This window comes from Ostrinia nubilalis, chromosome 8 (genome assembly GCF_963855985.1).
Source record: "Ostrinia nubilalis chromosome 8, ilOstNubi1.1, whole genome shotgun sequence".
NCBI classification, from domain to species: domain Eukaryota; kingdom Metazoa; phylum Arthropoda; class Insecta; order Lepidoptera; family Crambidae; genus Ostrinia; species Ostrinia nubilalis.
In genome coordinates this window covers 13499473-13519544 of record NC_087095.1, presented here as the reverse complement: position 1 = coordinate 13519544, position 20072 = coordinate 13499473, and the positions used below count along the sequence as shown (strand labels likewise).

General features: G+C 35.3%; 1 protein-coding gene across 1 annotated transcript in view; it reads left to right on the top strand.

Annotated features, from left to right (window-relative positions):
* LOC135073989 (uncharacterized) overlaps positions 1-20072 on the top strand; it is a 102409-nt gene that overhangs the window by 19340 nt on the left and 62997 nt on the right. The gene's annotated exons all lie outside the window — the stretch shown is intronic.

Below are 20072 nucleotides of genomic sequence, written 5' to 3'. Positions count from 1 at the left end.
ATTTCAGATAATATTAATTGGTTTTTTCTTTATGATCTCTGGATTAATTGATAGGATTTGGCGGGCAATATAGAGTCGGATCAAACAATTTACGTGTAATAAATTAGTTAGTACATAGTGACAAGTATTGGAATAATTAATAATATTCAATACAAAACATTCCTTAGTACAACTAATATTAATTTGTGCCAATACTAGTAAATAGGTACTCGTTTACCTCATGACATAATTTAGTCCTGTCTGAGTAGTAGGTACAGGTAATCAACAGTATATTGGATTAATTGTGATTGTGTCGGTATCACATAATTTATAGAATGATTTCAAACGTTAGGTTATCTTTTAGCATAGATATAACTTCCAAATTACAGCAGAAGCAGTTTATGAAGTGAACTCAGAAGTGAAACACCATGTTTGTTAATCAAAAATATGTGTTGTATCTATGTACTGAAATTTCAAGTTTGCGTTAAGAAACTCTGGGGGATTGTTAAACCCCCTTCCGACCCTACCCAGGGAGTTTGAAAGATAAACTATTATACAAACATTGCTTAGATTCTTCTCTCAAATGTAAAGTTTACTGTACAAGTTTCATGGTATGAACGTAGGGCTTGTTTTGCTGCTTTTAGGAAACATTCGTATGTGTACCTTGTCTGTAGGACTGAATGTATGGATTACGTTTTTCAAAGCAAATGTCCTAGTCAAACTATAATTATCTAGCCCATTATAGTCCAGTCATTTCGTCCGAAAAAAAGGCAAATAAAAGAAAATGAATTTGCGCTTCTAATTTTTTAATATGTTGTAGGGGATACCTAGAAAAGCTTAACTTGAGATTGTCGACCAAGCTTTCCTAGGAGCTTTCGCCGCCATCTTGGAAAACGCTTAAAATTTGTTTTTCGGCAATAACTCGGCTATCCGATGAGATTCGAAAATTTTTGTAGGACACTTTTTGTAGCTTTCTTTGTGCTCTACAATAACGCCCGAACCATTTTTAGCGTATCATGCATCGTTATCGAGATATCGATCGATAAAGTTAAAAATTTTGGACACAATTTTTGTTTTTTGTTTTTTTTTCTTTGGGTCTTAATAAATATGAAAAATTGTGGAATTCAAACTTATAGAGCATATTCAGACCTACAATTTCCTTCTTGGATTTTTTTATGTTGGACAAAAATTACGATCTCCAGCGCGCCGCAAAGTCGGTGAATCCACGCTCAGCGTCGAGCGCGCTCAAGTTAGTATATCGTATCGTGTTGAGTTTTTGCTGTGCGTAGTGTAAATCGAGGGTTCCGATATTCTGGGCAAAAATTTCGATATCTAGTTGGCTGTAAACTCGTTATAACGGCGTGCCCGCATAGAGCGTCCGTTTGAAAGCAAACCGGCTTCCTGATCCTCCGATCTCTCACAACTCACGTTACGCAGCAGGCACTGAGCAAGTAATCACTTGACAGCAGGTAATCTCACAATCAAGGGCTCGAACCAATCACCAGCACCGCCGAACCCGCTCCGCCTGAACTATTAAAGCTCATTTCCTGTAAATGTAAAGGAAATTGTGAGGCCGCCTGTGGGTGCAGAAAAGCGGGAATCAGTTGCTTTGCATGCACTGCAGTGGGCAAACATGCAGTAACGTCGCCAGAGTCGACATTTTGCTTGACGACGACGACGATGTCTGGAACGATGATGATGACGATGCTCTCATCGAATCAGCATCATTTCCAACGGTTCAACAGACACAACAACTCGAAGAGTTTACGGAGGACGAAGATCTTCAGCCTGGACCATCCAAGCGAAAAAAGACAAAAATAGTCCATCGTTCGTGTCTCGAGTGCAGAAAAAAATATTTTTCTTTCCGTTTATTTTGTTTTGTTTATTTTGTATTGTAAAAAAATATTTTTTTTTACTGCACAAACAAATTATTTGTTTAATAAATTACTATTGTGTGATCCTTAATTTGTTGCTCTATGTTCTTATTTTTTATCCTATCAATTTCCTGAACAATTTCCCATTCGATTCGACATCCAGACACAACCGAGCGAGCAGCTCGCTCGACGCTGAGTGTGGATTCACCGACTTTGCGGCGCGCTGGAGATCGTAATTTTTGTCCAACATAAAAAAATCCAAGAAGGAAATTGTAGGTCTGAATATGCTCTACAAGTTTGAATTCCACAATTTTTCATATTTATTAAGACCCAAAGAAAAAAAAAGCAAAAAACAAAAATTGTGTCCAAAATTTTTGACTTTATCGATCGATATATCGATAACGATGCATGATACGCTAAAAATGGTTCGGGCGTTATTGTAGAGCACAAAGAAAGCTACAAAAAGTGTCCTACAAAAATTTTCGAGTCTCATCGGATAGCCGAGTTATTGCCGAAAAACAAATTTTACCCCTTTTTTCAACATGGCGGCGAAAGCTCCTAGGAAAGCTTGGTCGACAATCTCAAGTTAAGCTTTTCTAGGTATCCCCTACAACATATTAAAAAATTAGAAGCGCAAATTCATTTTCTTTTTTGAATGTACGTAATGAATGGACTATTAAATTACCAATATTTTCTGTCAACCCTTACCTACTCATGTGACATTCAATAAAATTTGTAATGAGCGACTGAAGTACCTTGAACGCATTCAATCTAAGCGTGAATCAATTCGCAGTGCCGTTATTAGCTCCAAAACTCCTGCAAAATCATACGCGGAGGCCACCAAGAGCGCTACTACCACCCAGGCACACATCTCACATCCATCTAAGGTATCAAAGCAGCCTGAGGTACTGAAACTTCCCCGCATGAACTCAAGAACTGTTCCCCCGTGTCAAGATTCCGCCAACACCCAGAGTGATCCGGTAACCAGTGAAATGCTCCAAATTCTGACTGCCGTCAAGGACCTCAAGGAAAACTTCATTAAATGCGCTACCTTTTTGGATAAGGTTATTCTTATTATGTCTCACCTTGGTCACTATGTCTAAGTCCAATGAGCTACGCATTCTTTACTGGAATGCCGACGGCGTTCACAAAAAGCGATCTGAACTTGTGGCTTTGGCGGTAAGTGACCACAATGTAGACATTATCGCACTCAATGAAACGAGATTAACCAAACGACTAACCTTCCAGATTCCTGGTTTTACTTGCTATAGAACTGATGGTAGACCCGACGACTCCGGCCAAGGTGTTGCAATCTTGGTCAGAGCTGACTTAGAACATAGTCTAGTTTCTACCCCACTCACTCAAAATTTGGAAGTCATAGGTATATCTCTCAGCTTGCCTAGTGGTAACATCACTGTTTACTCAGTATACCAATCACCAAACAAGACCTTACTTTCCAATGACATTGGTGCACTTACCTCCTCGGGTAATAAGATACTAATCATGGGCGATTTAAATGCTAGACATTCTTACTGGTCCCCGGGTCCTGCCAACTCCCATGGCAAAACAATTTTCAACTTAATGTTATTTAACGAACTCATTGTTCACGGCCCTAGCGAGCCAACACTTGTTCATTACAATGAAAATAGCTCACCTACTAATCCCGACCTACTTCTTACTAAAAATATACATACTGTAGAATCGGTCAAAACTCTTCATGCACTCTCCTCAAACCACCTACCTGTCATCGTAAATATTGCTATTAAGTTGCAACGTAAGGCCATACAAAAACTCAATTTCGCTAAAGCCGACTGGAAAGGCTACTGCAGCTATTTAAATGCTAATACGCACCTAAATAACAAGACTTTTAAATCCGCTGTTGATATTGACCAAACCATCACACAACTTCAAAATACTATAATTTCAGCAAGAGATTGTCATATCCCAATTACTAACCTAAAACCATGGGAATCCACGCTACCAAGATGTATCAAAAGAAAAATAAAATATAAAAATCGGCTCCGACGTTACTCCGCCAAGGAAACTGATAGTAGCATACGTAAACTCCTCAACATCGAAATAAAGTGCCTGCAACAGGAAATTAATTCTGCTTTAAAAAACCACCGCGATGAACTGTGGAATAGTAAGCTAAAAAAGGTAGATAATCCCGGCTCTGACCTTTGGCGCATTGCTAAAGGACTTAAATCTTCGAACTCTTTTACAGTTCCTCCCCTCAGAACGGTGGCTGGTGACCTAAGTTCTAATGTCGAAGAGCAGACAAATATATTGGCCAGTACTTTCTCAAATAATATGCTCCTCACTCATAACTGGTCCAGCGATGAACAACTCGCTGTCAACACCTCTTTACAGTGTCTAAGTGATCTTCCGGTTGTTTCGCCGGTTCAGTTAGTTAGACCAAAAGAAATAATTAAATGCATATCCACACTCAAGGCACGTAAAGCTGCTGGACCTGATGAAATTTCGAACCATCTCATCAAACGTTTGCCACACAAATGTATAGTCTTGACTCTTGTTGACCAAAATTTTTAACGCCTGCTTGCTTTTGGCCTACTTCCCCAACCAATGGAAAGTAGCCAAAGTAATTGCTATTCATAAGCCCGGCAAGGATCCGTCTGATCCCGTTGGTTACCGCCCAATCAGCTTGCTCCCTTGTCTGGGCAAACTTTTCGAGAAAATCTTGTATTACCGCCTTCGACTGGCCACTGAGCATATTCTGATTGATGAACAGTTTGGGTTTCGTGAATCCCACTCAACTACCCAGCAGCTAGCTAGAGTGGCTGAATCGGTGTCTCATAGCCTTAATTTGCAACAGTCGACTGGCATGTTTCTCCTCGATATTGAGAAAGCTTTTGACACGGTCTGGCATGAAGCTCTTATTCATAAACTGTTTAAAATTGACGTCCCTTCTTCATTAATTAAAATCATAAAATCGTACTTAACCGACCGTTCCTTTAGAGTTCACATAAATAATGTATCCTCTGAGCCTAAGTTAGTCCCAGCTGGTGTACCGCAAGGTTCTATCCTTGGCCCACAGCTCTTCTTACTATACCTGAACGATATACCTATACAAACGCGTACCAGTCTTGCTTGCTTTGCCGACGATACTGCTTCGTTTACTTCCTCCGCAGACATTGACCTAATTATTGATCGGCTCCAACTATCTCTTGACCTATTATTAAACTATTTTAACAAGTGGAAATTAAAAATCAATGCTTCCAAAACGGAAGCAATTATGTTTTCAAGAAGACGTTCACTTCCTTCCCGTACCCTCAAAATTGAAGGATACGAGATCCCGTGGAGCCTCTCCGTTAAATACCTAGGAATTATTTTAGATAGGACACTCAATTGGAGCCATAACACCTTAAATCTTAGACTCAAAGGCATAAAAGCCATAAATATTCTGTATCCTATCCTGAACAGAAAAGCTTGCCTTAGCAGCCGGACCAAACTTTGTATTTATCGCACACTGGTACGTCCTTGCATCACCTACGCATGCCCAGTGTGGAGCAGTACATGTTCTACAAATTTAAATAAGCTTCAAGTTGTCCATAATAAAGCCCTAAAATCTGCTTTTAACACCCGCTTTAAAACCAACCTACGCAAATTACACATAAAAATCAATTTTCCCACACTTTACGAATACATTTATAAATTATCTAAAAACTTTTACATTCATAAAAATTTAAATAGTAAAAATAAACTCATTAATAATATCTGTAAGACTAGAAAGAAAAACTTATCATTTATCGACAAATATAATCGATACAAATTACCCCATCACTTATTTCTTGAGTGCGACCACAGGTGCGACGATGAATAGCAACTGTGGTCGGCGCGACGCTGGCCGTCGGGCGGGCGCTGCGCGCGCGGTTCTCGATCTTATTATAACTAGCAGAGATCGGACGACCGCGTGCGCTGCGCGCGCTTCGTTATGCGGGTGCTTGCGCGGGCGGTTGTTCCTATTGACGAGCTCACTTACATATTTTGCCTACGAACGCTCGTTCGTTCGTGCCTCCTTTACTATTTTGTTCGGTCGCTTTTTGTGATTACCCCCACAAAATTTATTTATTTATTTATTTATTTATTTATTTATTTAAAGACTTTATTGCACACACAACAATGATCTGTACAAAAAGGCGAGCTTAATGCCATACGTCATTCTCTACCAGCTGACCTTGAGCAAAACAGAGATATTTAGTAGGCGGTGCTAAAAAGCTACAAAAATGTACACAATAATAATAATAATCTGTTGGTTTTATTCCATTGTATTACAATAATTAAAAACATGCTAACAAATGTAATGCTTAACTAAAGCTTACATAAGCAAATATTTATTGTTATAAATAAATTCTTAATACAGTTTACGTTTCGTAAATATAGATAAAATGTATATTTCATAAGTTTTTAACAAGCGAATTAGCTTAATAATTAACTTTTTAAAAAAATAAAACCGACTTCAAATGCGTGAACACAAAAAAAAACTAAAAATTGAAAATATTGCGAATAAAAAAGTTTATCCCCAATTTTCCACCCTTGGGGGTGAAATATTTTCTTCAAATTCGCATGAAACCACCCTTTTGATAATACCGATTCAACAAAAAAATAATCGTTCAAATTGATTTATAATCGGCGGAGATATTGCGTATAAAAAAGTTCATCCCCAATTTTCCACCCTTGGGGGTTGTTTTTTCTATTATTAAATTTAAATGGGACCACCCTTGAGGTATTACCTATACGCAGAAAAAAGATTTGTTCAAATCGGTTCATAATTGGCGGAGTTATCGCGTAACAAACATAGAAAAAAAAAAAAAAAAAAAACATACGGGTCGAATTGAGAACCTCCTCCTTTTTTTGAAGTCGGTTGAAAACAGATAAATGTTAATTTTTATAACAGCCTAGGATTAAAAATGTACACTAGAACTGTTTTAATGTAACATTATTTTACGAAATAAAGATATTTTGAAATTGAAAAAAAAATTGATTCAATAAAAAAATTTGAATTTGAATGCCATAAATAAATGGTAATTACCTAACTGGCTTTATTCCTACGAAAAACATTTTATAGGTTTCAATCGCTTTGAAAAATAATTACATTGATATTACTTAATAACGTGTGGGCGTTGATCTTACTTCAGAGGAAATAATTTTTAGTCAAGGATATTAATAATAAGAAATAAAAATACCAATGGGACCGAAAGTAATTTGTAAAAAGAAATATACATTCGTAGGTACCTATATTTCTTTTAAGACCGAATTCAGTACACGTGGCTAATTTTACTAAACGAATCCTTTTGAACCTTCGGGATTTCTCAAGTTTCGGATTTAATTTGGAGCCCAATTGTAATGTACATTGTTACCGCTAGGGATTACCTACCCACTTCTACTTTCTTTTAACGAGAGGTTAAAACAAATAAAACTAAGTAGAAGATTATGCGTAAATATTTTGAATGGGGTTGGCTAGCCGTATTAAAAAAGTTGTAGTGCACCTACTAGAAAAACGTTTTATTTAAAATGGTACCGAAATTTACTCAGTGGCATTCCTGTACCAATTTAATATCATTTACCAGTGTATCTAATGTAAACATTATTTTCGTCAAGTAAAAAAGTCCCTTTACTTATACGACTTTTTTATTAATTATATTAATAAACGCAATGAATCATTTGAGTTGTAACTATCCTAGCGCTAAACTTTATGAACGACGAGTACCTGAATCTGTAAAGGCTTAATCTGAATAATACAACCCATTTACTTTATGAATTTAATGGTAAACTTTCAGGAGTCAATGAATTCCATACCTAGCTTGGTCAGACATAATCAACTTCAACTCGTATATCTCTGTAACTTTCTAAGTCATTAAAAAATATATCGCCTCTTATGGAAATTTTATATCTTCTTTTTCGTTTATTTAAACCCAGCCTGGATAATTTGCGTAAATCCAGTCACTTATTTTACGTAACTGCGACGCAACATCATTTCCCCTTCGGACCCCGACCTTGCCTCGTGGGGTGCTCTTGACATTGAAAACAAATCCTTTTTGATGTAAATGTTACGTTGTTACAGACAGTCAAATGCCGGCTTACGTAAGAGTGTAGTTACGTCGTTTTTTCTACATACTGTAGACGTAAACTTTGAGTGTAATGTTTTTTATTTGATGTAACAATACGTAACTTTTATTTATATTTGAAAATATTATAACCTTTTTCTTGAAAATGTTACGTTGTTGACAGATGACAGCGAAATGTCGACTTACGTAACAATGTAGATACATCGTTTTTTCTAACGACCGAAGTGTTGTAGAAGTGAACTTTGAATGTATTGTTACTTATTACTCGTAGATGTAGCTTTAATTTAAATTCTAAACTTTGTAGTTAAGACACGTTAAAACTCTTTGTAACTTTACTGGGTGATTCTTAGGGTTAGTGTCCAATAATTTTGGTAGAGTAGGAGTAGTAGCATGGGATTTAAATTAAATAGATGACAGAAAAGATTTTAAATTAAAATAATATGAATACCATGCTTATTGTGTCTGCAGAATAAAACCTTTAACCGAACCTTTTTTAGAATTCATAAAATGATCTATTAAACATTCTTAATTCCACTGTAATATTGAGGACACTTATAAGATGAAGTTAATAATGAAGTATACAGAATAATAATGATATTTGGCGTAGCGGTAGAGAACCGTTTAAGTATGTTCATATTATTATCCATTGCTTGCTTATATTGCAAGCTTTATTTTACTCAGATATTTAATATTTAGCCTATTTCTCTATGCACGTTCATAATCTTATTTCCTAGTTGACAGGAACCTGTAAGGCCTACACATAGGTGGGTAATTGGCAATCTCTCCTCCCACATGCAGGCATAATTGCAGCCTTTGAAGGGACGAGCAGGCATAAAGATCCCCTCTTAACTGGAGAAAACGTTTGTAGTCGTTTAGACTAGGAAAAATGGGTACACTGCTCTTTAGGTTAAATGATATGCTGCTCTCTCAAAGGTTCTTTTCACTAAACAACATTCAGTGGGCTGAGTGCGAGTTTACATCAAACGTTTAAAAAATGTATGAAAATTTTAGTTTTTGAACGTTTTCCGCTAGAGGCGCTGTATAATCCGTCATTCATTTAATGTGATTTTTTGACGCGCTCACTAGTGATGTAAACTCACACTCAGCCCTCTGAACTCTACTCAATATTATTTCAGTTACTGATCGGCATAAATATAGTTCAACCAGTGAAATGCCTTTAATTGAGGGTTGATGTATAGTTGAGATAGAGTTGCTAGTTTTAGCTTCGTTCTAAGCCTCCTATTATCCATTCAAACTTAACTCATGCTTGTGATTGGCTGAATGTCGATATTTTGTCAATTATACGTTCAAATTAAGGTTTTTTAAAATTAAAAGTAGCTAACAGTTTAAACGATTCTTTCACTGTTTTTGCATACATTTTTATGAATAAGAACGCTAAAGTTTCAAAGCATAAGATTGAGACATGTCTGCTACTTGAATATTGAAGCTTTTATCAAAGGTAAACGATACTTTGTTTGTGAAAAAGGTCAGTGACACGAAACTTTCTTATTAAACGAAAACAAACACACGTGTGTTTCACTTGAAGAGGAACGCTTGAGCATACTTTATTTACCTTTGTTGAGGTGGATTTATTACTCAATTTACTGCTACAAGTAACAAAGTACAGTCAGCAGCACATCAATCTGTCACAAAATGTTGACTTTGCTCAAGGGACGTTGAACTTTACGTCTTTAGGTCTTAATTTTAGGTTCACAATCAATTCAAGAAATTGCAAATGAGAGGTTTTTGCTTATTAAACTATATTTACAATTAGCTGAATCTCTAAGTACTTACCTAAATTGTAAGAGCATGTAGTTAGTAGAAGCAAAAAACAACAACAACAGTAACGTCTGGAAGAAACAAAAAAAAATTAAGAAAATTGAAAATGTTTTTGGGCCTTAACCACTTAAAACACTTAATAATAAGTAATCATAAAAACTTTTGAATTAGAGACTAGGTCTTAGACTAGGGAGTTAGCAATTTTACAAATATACGGCTAAACTTTCTGAATTTAATGCCAATCATTTATGAATTTCATTTATATTAATTTGTTTGGGTTTTAAGTTTAAGCATCGCAATTTAGTCTCATTACAATGCATTAGGAATGTCGTAAAGCGACTAGAAAATTTGTTTCAATTCAGATTTTGAAATAAACCATGTAAATCAGTTTGCCTTGTTATTCTATGGTTAATCTTTCCACCATAAGAACACCGCAATCTCGCATGTTTATTGTTTAGTTATTTAATAGAATAAACATTGAAAGTGTCTTTAAATAGCGGCTGACAACCATTGAAATAGTAGTTTTTCAAAGCAGGACTGTGTAAAAGCAAAACTGGGGCAAACTCGGCTTAACGAGATGGAAAAACACGAGTGTGTTATCATATTGTATGTGTATATGAATGAAGTTGTATAATGTAGAAAACTCTATGGATGATTCCCTGGTTATGTTAAACCAAAACAGCCTTTTGAACATACTGAAATACATACATGAAATAATGCAAAAAAACTGTAGGCCTGTTATAGGTTTATAATTTAGGTTATTTTGCCGTCGCGTTTGGTAATTATCTTGTATATCGATTAATTTTCAGAACCTATGCATAGTAACGAGTTGGGCATGATCAGCGGAAGTCAATTGTGTGATGTATCAAATTTTCCCGATAGCATAAAGCTTAGACCACACTGTTTTATTATTAGGTTAGTCGCAAAAAATTACGAGACAAATTAGTAATTTGAGATACAAGCTCGCTTCGTGATTAAAAATTAGTTGTTATTATTCATTATCGAGAGAGGAGAGTACTGGCGCTCTGCAGTACAGGCTTCTCGCCTAGTTAAGACTCCAGTTCTCTCACAATCTTACTCTGTTCAAATAGTACATAGCAATTTGAGTTTCACTGTATTATTGGATTGTGAAAGAAAGAAATAAATGCTTTATTTATTTATTTATTAATCAGTCAACATCATTATTTCTATCTTAATTTATGTATATTATTTTTGTCTTTCATACATTATATCAAATGCCGGTCTAATAAATAAGGCTACTGGCTAAAGAACGAAAACAATTTGCAAGTGACAGCCAATAACTGTCACTTTGAATGATGCCACGATGTCCCGCGATGTATCAAGGGAAGTTCAGCAATACAAATTAAGTGAACAAAATATCTTTGAAACGGTCTTCGTAAATATTTTTGTCATTTTTGCGCGAGTTATTCCGCGAAAAAGTAGCAAATAACTAAATCAAAAAAATAACGATGGCTTTAATGGTTGGTAGATTCCTAATTAAGTATTATGTATTTATTTTCATGCTCTAAAAAGAGTCACCAGTCAAAGACGCATACTTACTTATTTACCTACTTTCCATATTTAATCTGAAAACATCAAATAATATTTCAGTTAAACCACAAAATCTCATGTTACAGCCGTATTAGCGTGTGTTATATTTTTGGCTTAGGTACCTGCGTAATAAGCCTATTGAGAAGGCTTTTGTTTTAGCAGGTCGTTTACCCCAGGGTCGTCGTTCTAACCACAGCCTTAGAAATACAAAAACAGCTTCCACGTGAAATAACACATCATTATTTCTGATGGATGAAAATAAAAATCCATCCATCACAGAATCGGCAATATTTTCCTCAATTTGAACTTTGTTGTTTCTTTTATGCGTATTAGACTACACTTGTATTTTTATTGTTTGCACTGATTTCTTTACAAAGAACATTCTAGTTTCCTGTTTTGATAAGATTTCACAGAAGCACGTGAAACAACAAAACGTCTTCCTGCAATTTAGTCGCCAAGGATGTTAATATTTCGCCTAGTGGATCCGAAAAATTACATTTTTAATGTTTCAATTTGTAAATTCCACTCTTTTTACATAAATTGTTATTTCAAACTCGTATTGTGAGAGTGGAAGAAAAAAACTGCTAGCACACTGTTTCGTAGTTGTCGTAGCTTACTGCTTCGTAGTCGTCGTAGCACACTGCTTCGCAGTCGTCGTAGCATACTTCGTAGTATTTCGTAGTTAAAAAACTTACAGTACAGTGAGATGCTGACTGGGTAATTAATATTTATGTACAAAAGGTGTGACCAAAATTTTACTAAGAGTACTAAATAACGTAAAATTAGATGAAAGTTTCCAAATTAGTATGACAGAGAACCGACCGAAAACTCATTTTGTGTGTAGCAAAATGGCTATTTTTAGAGTTTAATAAAACAGTTGAAAGAGTTTTTCGTTTATAACTTCGGCGCGGCACGTGGTGTCATAATGTTATTAAAGAAGTTTGCAAGTTGTCCTGACTCTTTCGCTGCTCAAGGTGGTATAACAGTTGCTTAGTGGTCTTCAAGGTTACTGTAGTAGGTCAAGTTGAGGAAACACGTGCGGGTATGCCCATTAGATGTTGTTTGGGTTCCACTGTAGCCATGGTCAAGCCACAAGACAAGCGGAATGAAATGTAAACTTGTACTTAGTTTGGTTTCTGTTCGCTCGTGTTCCCGACGACTACATAGTTTTGACCTTCATTGAAGTATATTGATAAACAAAATGGTCGATGACTATCAGCAGCTCTCTAACGATATATTTGAGACACATTTTCTTAAATAAGATACTGACCATGGCCCAAATGATCCTAAAAAAGTCACAAACCGGATCATAACTCTGTACCAGCATTGTACCCGCACATTTATTTGTATTCATATAGGCACTTGTTACCGCCGCCTTCTTTGTGTCGTAAACCCAGCAAAATATAGTGACCCTCCAAATCGCTGACATAAAGCTCCGTGGTCTACCGTCACTGGACCCTCGTAAATATGCCGGATTACCGTGCCAGAGTCTGCATATTGATACTAATATCATCATATATCTGCTCATATAAAGTTGTATGTGTGTTGTGTTTTTGTCGCGTTGATCGAAATGGAGATAGAACTTCTAGAAAACAGGATGAGAATTTGTATTCTTTATGGGCAAAAAGTTTAAGCATGAAATAAATAAGGCTCTTAATACATCATGAGTTCATAGAAAGTACAAATCCTTGACATGATTCTGCCGCCGACACCAAGCCAGCGGGCTTAGTGTGTAGATGTCCTTAGTTACATTATCAAGATAACTGTAATTTAAGTAATGGATATTTTAAATAATTTATTAGACAAATTGACACCATCTCAGAAAATAGGCTAGGCCAAGACCCGGGAAAATATTCTAGTATATTAAAATCTTATTTCAGTACGCCCACGCTCATATTATTTGTTACACCAAAGTTATCCCTAAGACCATTGTATAAGGGCGAGATTTACTTCCGCAAACCTCTTCGGTAGAACCAAAGTAGGCATGGTTACCTTGATACATAAAGTTTTGAACTCTTGTCCCTGCAGCTTAAGGAAGGAATTTGCGTGAAGAGTCATTGACCATTCGGCTGCTCAGCCATAACAGTGTTCAGCCAAGTGGGTCGAATATGAAGTTTATTGTGATAGCAATAAAAGATACAAGACGAATGTAGACAATAAACTAGAAAGAAAATCTGTCGGGGAAATGTGCGCATTGAAAATGCCTATCATTAAGTACGTATCCCATCGAGTATCGTAATAAGGTACAGTACGGCTAGCACGAAAATCTTTCGAGTTCAAATCGTTTGCGTATTCGAATCGCCATCAAAAGATTTAGTACGAAAACTACAACAGCGCCCTTGGGAACGTGTCGTAAAGTGAACTTAGTACGAGAAATGGTTGGAAGAAACTTATTTTGAGAATCAAAATTGTCACGTTATCGTTTAATTCGAAGATTGAGTATCGAATTTTGTCGAATACGCAAACGATTCGAAGACGAAAGTTGTTCATGCTAAAGGTACAGAATGGGTCGAAATATCATTTTATAAAGGAAAAAGAAAGGACAAGTTTGTTACGTTATAAGTCGGAATGTAAGTCTTTTTGTTGGGACACATCAAAAGGCTTTCAGTCCGTAACTAAATATCGCTGAAGCGACTCGGGAATGATCTCTATTGGATTCTTCTTGTGTTATTTGGTGACGGAATTCGATTCTTTTATTAATCGCAAATTGCCAATGCGAGGAAAATATAAAGAAGAAACTTAGTATAAAGAATGCTTAAGCTAATTTGATGCTGATGGATTTGATGAGACATCAGTCAGCTAAACTAAACCGTATCGGGACACTTGCGTGAAAGACACTAGCGCAAAAGATATTAGCGCGAAGACACTAGCGCGAAAAGCCATTTGCGCGCATGGACACTTGCGCGAAAAGACACTAGCGCGAACGGACGTTAGCGCGAAAACACATGAGCGCGAAAGACATTTGCGCGAAAGAAACTAGCGCGAAAGACATTTGCGCGCAAGGACACTTGCGCGAAAAGACGTGAGCGCGAACGGACGTTTGCGCGAAAAGACATGAGCGCGAAAGACACTAGAGCGAAGGACATTTGCGCGAAAACAGTTTTCGCGTTATTAATTGTAATTTTTAATGTAAAAAGTATAACAACACCACATTCGTTTAGGAAGTGGTTACACCGCTCACTGCTAGATGGCGCTAGCACTTTGAGCGAAAATTTTCTGCACCGCAAGGAAGAAACAAGTTGTAAGTTTCTTTTTGAGAATAGCCTACAAGATTTTGCGACCATTGAACCAAAAAAGTATCTTTTCTAAGGCTATCAATTTTTCCTTTCTCAGGGTACTAAGACCTTTGATCATCATTGAGTGACGTTTATAACCTACCCATCCATGTTATTACAAAACTAGCGATACCCGTGAATTTGCGCGCTTGGAGTAGTGTTTTAATAAAATATGATCGGACTAATTTTAGCTTTTTAAATAATGATTTTTCTTACAAAGTAGAACTCTTCTTTATCACAGAGGAGGCATATACAAAATAAATGTACGTGCCTTTATCCCTAAGACGATGGATTTATGAATATCTTTTTAAGCAGATGCTTACTTCACAAAATAAACGTATACGCAAAATTTCAGCTTTATTTGTAGAGAGCTGCGTGACCTTGTACATTAAAATAGTTAAATGTAGAAAATAATGGGTTGTTACAAAATTATCTTTACGAATTTACGACGTATATCTGTTAAGAGTTAAGGAACCGACCTTCATAAAACTGTTAAGTAACACTTGCCTAACAGTTTAATGAACCCGCGTTGAAAATGAAAAATTGGCAGAAAAACTCGCGAAGTTATTATATTATCCAACCAATTTGCCGTTTTTTTACCGATCATTAACTTCGACAGATGAATTCGCACAAGTCATTCATTTTGAACTTGGGGGCGTTAAACGTAGAGTTAAGGGCACCTTGACTGAACGTGTCATGACATAAAGAAAGACATCTGAGTAATAAGCTTGCATCCAATTAAAATTTAAAGTAATGGATTAATATGAATTGCAAATGTTTGACGTCAAATGCGCAGTGATCGAGAATTCGGTTTCGATGGTAGACGATATTATTCATGGGTTCGATCCTTGCCTTGCACAGTACAATTATGAATATATCATCATCATCATTTCAGCCATAGGACGTCCACTGCTGAACATAGAATTTCCACAATGGCCGGTTGGTGGCGGCCTGCATCCAGCGCCTTCCCGCTACATGAACATAGCAGTTGGTAGCAATTTACATAGGTCCGGGAATTAGCTATGTGTGATATGTAAGTTTTAGGTTTTGAAAGAACCTAAGTTCTGAATAGAAACTTGCTTATATCCTATCTATACTTATAATAAATCTGTATAACTATCAGGGGGTGATTAGTGATCGATACTGATGCCAAAAATGCAAGCAGTAAAATTTTTGTCTGTTTGTCTGTCTGTCTGTCTGTCTGTCTGTCTGTCTGTATGTTCCTTATAGAAACAAAAACTACTCGACGGATTTTAACGAAACTTGGTACAATTATTCTTCATACTCTTGGGCAGGTTATAGTATACTTAGGAATTGCCACGGGAACGGGAATTAGCGGAAAAATCCTTTTGTATGCAAAATCTAAACCGCTTAAATTAGACGCTTGAAATTTGGCATCCAGGTACCTTAGTAAACTTAAAGCTTAGTTACAACAGGATATTGCAAAATTCCCACGGGAACGGGAGTTAGCGGGAAAAAACATTTGTATGAAAAAATTCTAAACCGCGTAAGATAGATGAAGGGCGTACGAACACGCGGGCGGCCGCTAGTCTTAAATAATTACTTTTGTATTTTACAAAAAATAAAATAAAAAAAGCTTTTATGTATTCTAATATGCCATATTTTTATCTTTTTCAGCTATGGCTGAAATAGTTTGTAGCTATTTCAACTTTTAAGTAACTTTACGAACTTTAACGCAGTATCCATTCTCATCTAGAGTTTCTAATATAGTACACTACGTGTATAAACTTTGTTTCATAAATAACCTTTATGTTAAGTTTAAACATCTTCTCTAGCTTAGACAACTTAGCAAACACCAAGTGTAAGGGAACTACCCCCTACAAACTTGAAAATAGTAGAAATCGATTTTCATCCCTGTATTCGTATACAATGTACTTAGAATTTTAAAATGTAGGTACTCTATTTTTAACCGACTGCTGCCAACTTAGAATAGAGGCGATAAAAGTCCATGGTGTCGGTGCTAGACTCTATTCGAGTCTCTAGTTCGATACCTTTCGGACTATAGTGATAAATGAATTTCGAAAACAAGTCTATTTTTAACTTAATAATTCGTACTCTACAAATCGGAGCTGTGGATCTGATGTATATTAGGTAAGGTTAATTGTTATGTTAAAGGTTTTATGCCTTTTAAAATATATTATTTACATAACAATACTGGCCGTATAAATATAAGTCTTTTTAATCCCCTAACGTGTTTTCAAAAAAACTCTGTAAGCCGTTAATCCGTGTTATTCGAGGGGCATGTCATCAGGCTGGCTTTCATGGAAATGCTTTCCATCCGTAATTAAAGCAAACAACTTGTTTGTGGAGCTTGACATTGATAGGATGAAGTTAATGCGAACAAATAATACTTACCTATGGATAGCCTATTACAGCTGATACTGGTAAGGTTAAAGATGCTTATTACAAAAAGTTAAACGGGCGTTAAACACTCATTATCATATGTGTCAATTTAAACACGTGTTTAACGTCTGTTTAAGATTTTTGTAATGGCACAAAGATTTTTTAATATCGATAAAATTACCGAAAGAATGGTAGTTTGGTGTACTTAACAAAAAAGAGAACATACGAGATTGTCTTTACTGCATACAATGTCTTACTACTACATTTACCTTAGTAGCTAAGCTGGCTTTGAAGCAGCTGATACTTGTCAAATAACATATAGACAGGTCAAACAAACTGAAACTCAGACGTAGACTAAATAAAAACACAAATCCCTTTGGACTTTTAAAGTTGTTGCCTTTAGTGAAATTAAAAATGCTTTTAGCAATTCAAAGCCTTTCACATAGTAATCAATCAAAAAGTACCTACCTAAATCAAATAAATTCACAGACAATAGGTATTCAGACACGCCACAATATTTTACATAGTTTATTTGAATTGCATTTATGAAATTGTAATTAAAAAGTGCTTTATAAAGATTATTCGTATTGCCCCTATTTTAAAAATCTATTCAATGAATTCTGGCTTACTACGACAGTGATTGATTGTTTTTAAAGCGATTCGTTTAGCAGGTACGAAACTAAATTAGAATAAACCGGTGAGATAACGCCTTGATAATGTTTTAACAAATTGTAATCTGGGGATGAGTTTGAGGAAATTTTTATTTTTATATTTGTGTGGGTGAGGGTTAAGCTTCGGCTTCAAAAGAAAATTCTTGGAAAGATTTTCGGGGTTATTAGCCAGTTTTGAACAAAAATAGATTATTCGTTTACTTTAAACACCCTGAAAATGTCCAGTTAATTATTCTTCATTAAATTACTAATTGTTTTAATTGTAGAGCTAAATAATTGAAGGTAAAATAGTCCTTCATAAACATTTCTGACACTTTATTTCAGGTTACGTCATTTGTTAAGGGTGTTAATAAACGTGAGAAGCATACAAGCTTTTAATTATGGTGTCCATTAATTTCTAGGAAAATGTGTCATGTAAGGCAATAATGTGGCTTTTATGCTGAATGCTCATATTCCCTTACTACTAATTGTGGTAGGATTATAGTGGACTTCAAACAACCTACATCCTAGCATTAAACTAGCGTTAAAATGAATATTTCAATATGTATTTAAACTACAATAAGTGTACTTTCTAAAAATGTTCAGTTACACAGTGTTTATAAATTTCTGTTTACGTGGCAATCATACGTATGTACAGTTTGTTCAGTGTGCATGGAACTCAAAAGATGTGTTATGTTTTTGTACTCATGCGATGTACGATTTTTGATTCGATTGCAGATGATTTTGCATAATTGATATTGATGAAACTAAGTAACGAGAAGTACTTAATACCATAATTCCTATTTGAAATTGCTTGAGCCGTATTTTTGGGGCGAATATGCAAATCAGCGTTTTGGGACAGGCATTCCAATTAACTTTTTTGTTAGATTTGCTTTTATTATACCAACAAAAAATAAATGAGAAAAACTATTTATTTTTACTTTACGCAATTAATTTGGTTAGGATTAAAATGCCTTTGTCTGTTATTTATATTCATTAGTCAATCAAGAAAGTTAATCAATTAAGAAACTATTTAAAACGTAGACAGGTAAATATAATAGAATGAAATACAGACTTTTATCTTTTTTTAGTTATTGATAATTAAAACTTTTTCTTAAAAAAAAAGGTAGCAAAACGTCTCAGTTTTAATTAATTTGAACAAGTTATTTTTCATTTCAAAGCTATTAACTTATATTTGTTAAAATTAATTGTAAACCTAACTTTAGATTCTTCATTGTCTATTTATGCCATTTAATTATACATACTAGTACATACGTACTCAGTCGTTTAATAAGTATAAATAGTTGACTAAGATAACAATAATTTAAAAAAAAAATCTTAGGTTTTTAGACTCCATTAGTCTCCATAAATATTCAGAAAAGCAATTAATACTTTCATTTTGGAACAAACAAAAATAGGAACAAGAGGTAGGCACGTCACCGTCCTCAAAATAATAAATTTTGTCATTATCTTCATAAAATAAGAATATTTTAAATAACTCACATATCTAGTACATATGTATTATAATATGTATATGCTGCTATACTCAGTATTTATAGAACAATCACCCCTACTCCATAAAAATAGGAACAAGGGGTAGGCACGTCACCGTTCTCAAAATATTTGCGTTGCCATCCAGGGCATGTTTGCGCTGTATTACAATATCGTGACGTCAGCGAGTATCACTCCCCGAGATTTGATAGTCACATTCTCGCAGATTGAAAAGATACGGGTAATGTTCCAAGGGGCTTCGGGTGGTGGAAGGCAAGTTTGCTAACCTTTGTTTGATATTAGGAGCTTTTAAATAAATTACACTCGCGAGCAAAAATATGGAATCACCCTATTCGTTTCGAGCGACCATAAAAAGTAAATGACTAATAGAAGACAAATAAAAATGGCACCATTATAAAGGTTATATTATAAGCTTTAAATTGATACCACAGATACATACATAGTCATTCAGTTCTTGAGATCGCTCGGAATAAAACACACGGGGTGATTCCATACTTTTGCTCGTAAGTATATTAAAGATGTTTTTTGAGACACAAATAGAATTTTATTTTTTAATTGATAGTTTTGACATCGAATGAAAGTGTTGATGTCTACTATGACTATGTCGTAGGTAACGACTTTAAATAAGAGAAAACACATGTTATGATATTGGCCTAACAGGCATTAAGTAAAAATCCATATTTATATGCTACGAGTAAGTTGATCATCGTAATTTACGAGTATGTATCTAACTTAACTTTTCTTTTTATCTAAAAAGCGGTACCAGTACTAGGTAAGTAAGCTTTCGAAGATCGTAACTAAATTGAATATTTTAGAATTCCAAATTTTTACGATGAAATTCTCATAAAAAGTTGTTACCTACCCACCAACTAAATTAAATGATTTATTTTATTAAACAGTTTCAAACTACTGTGTCTCTCGAGTCTCGAGTGTTTGAATTGTTTTAGTTCTAACTTTAATGTATGCAAACGGGCCTAAATAAATGGACGGGGTGCTTAATAG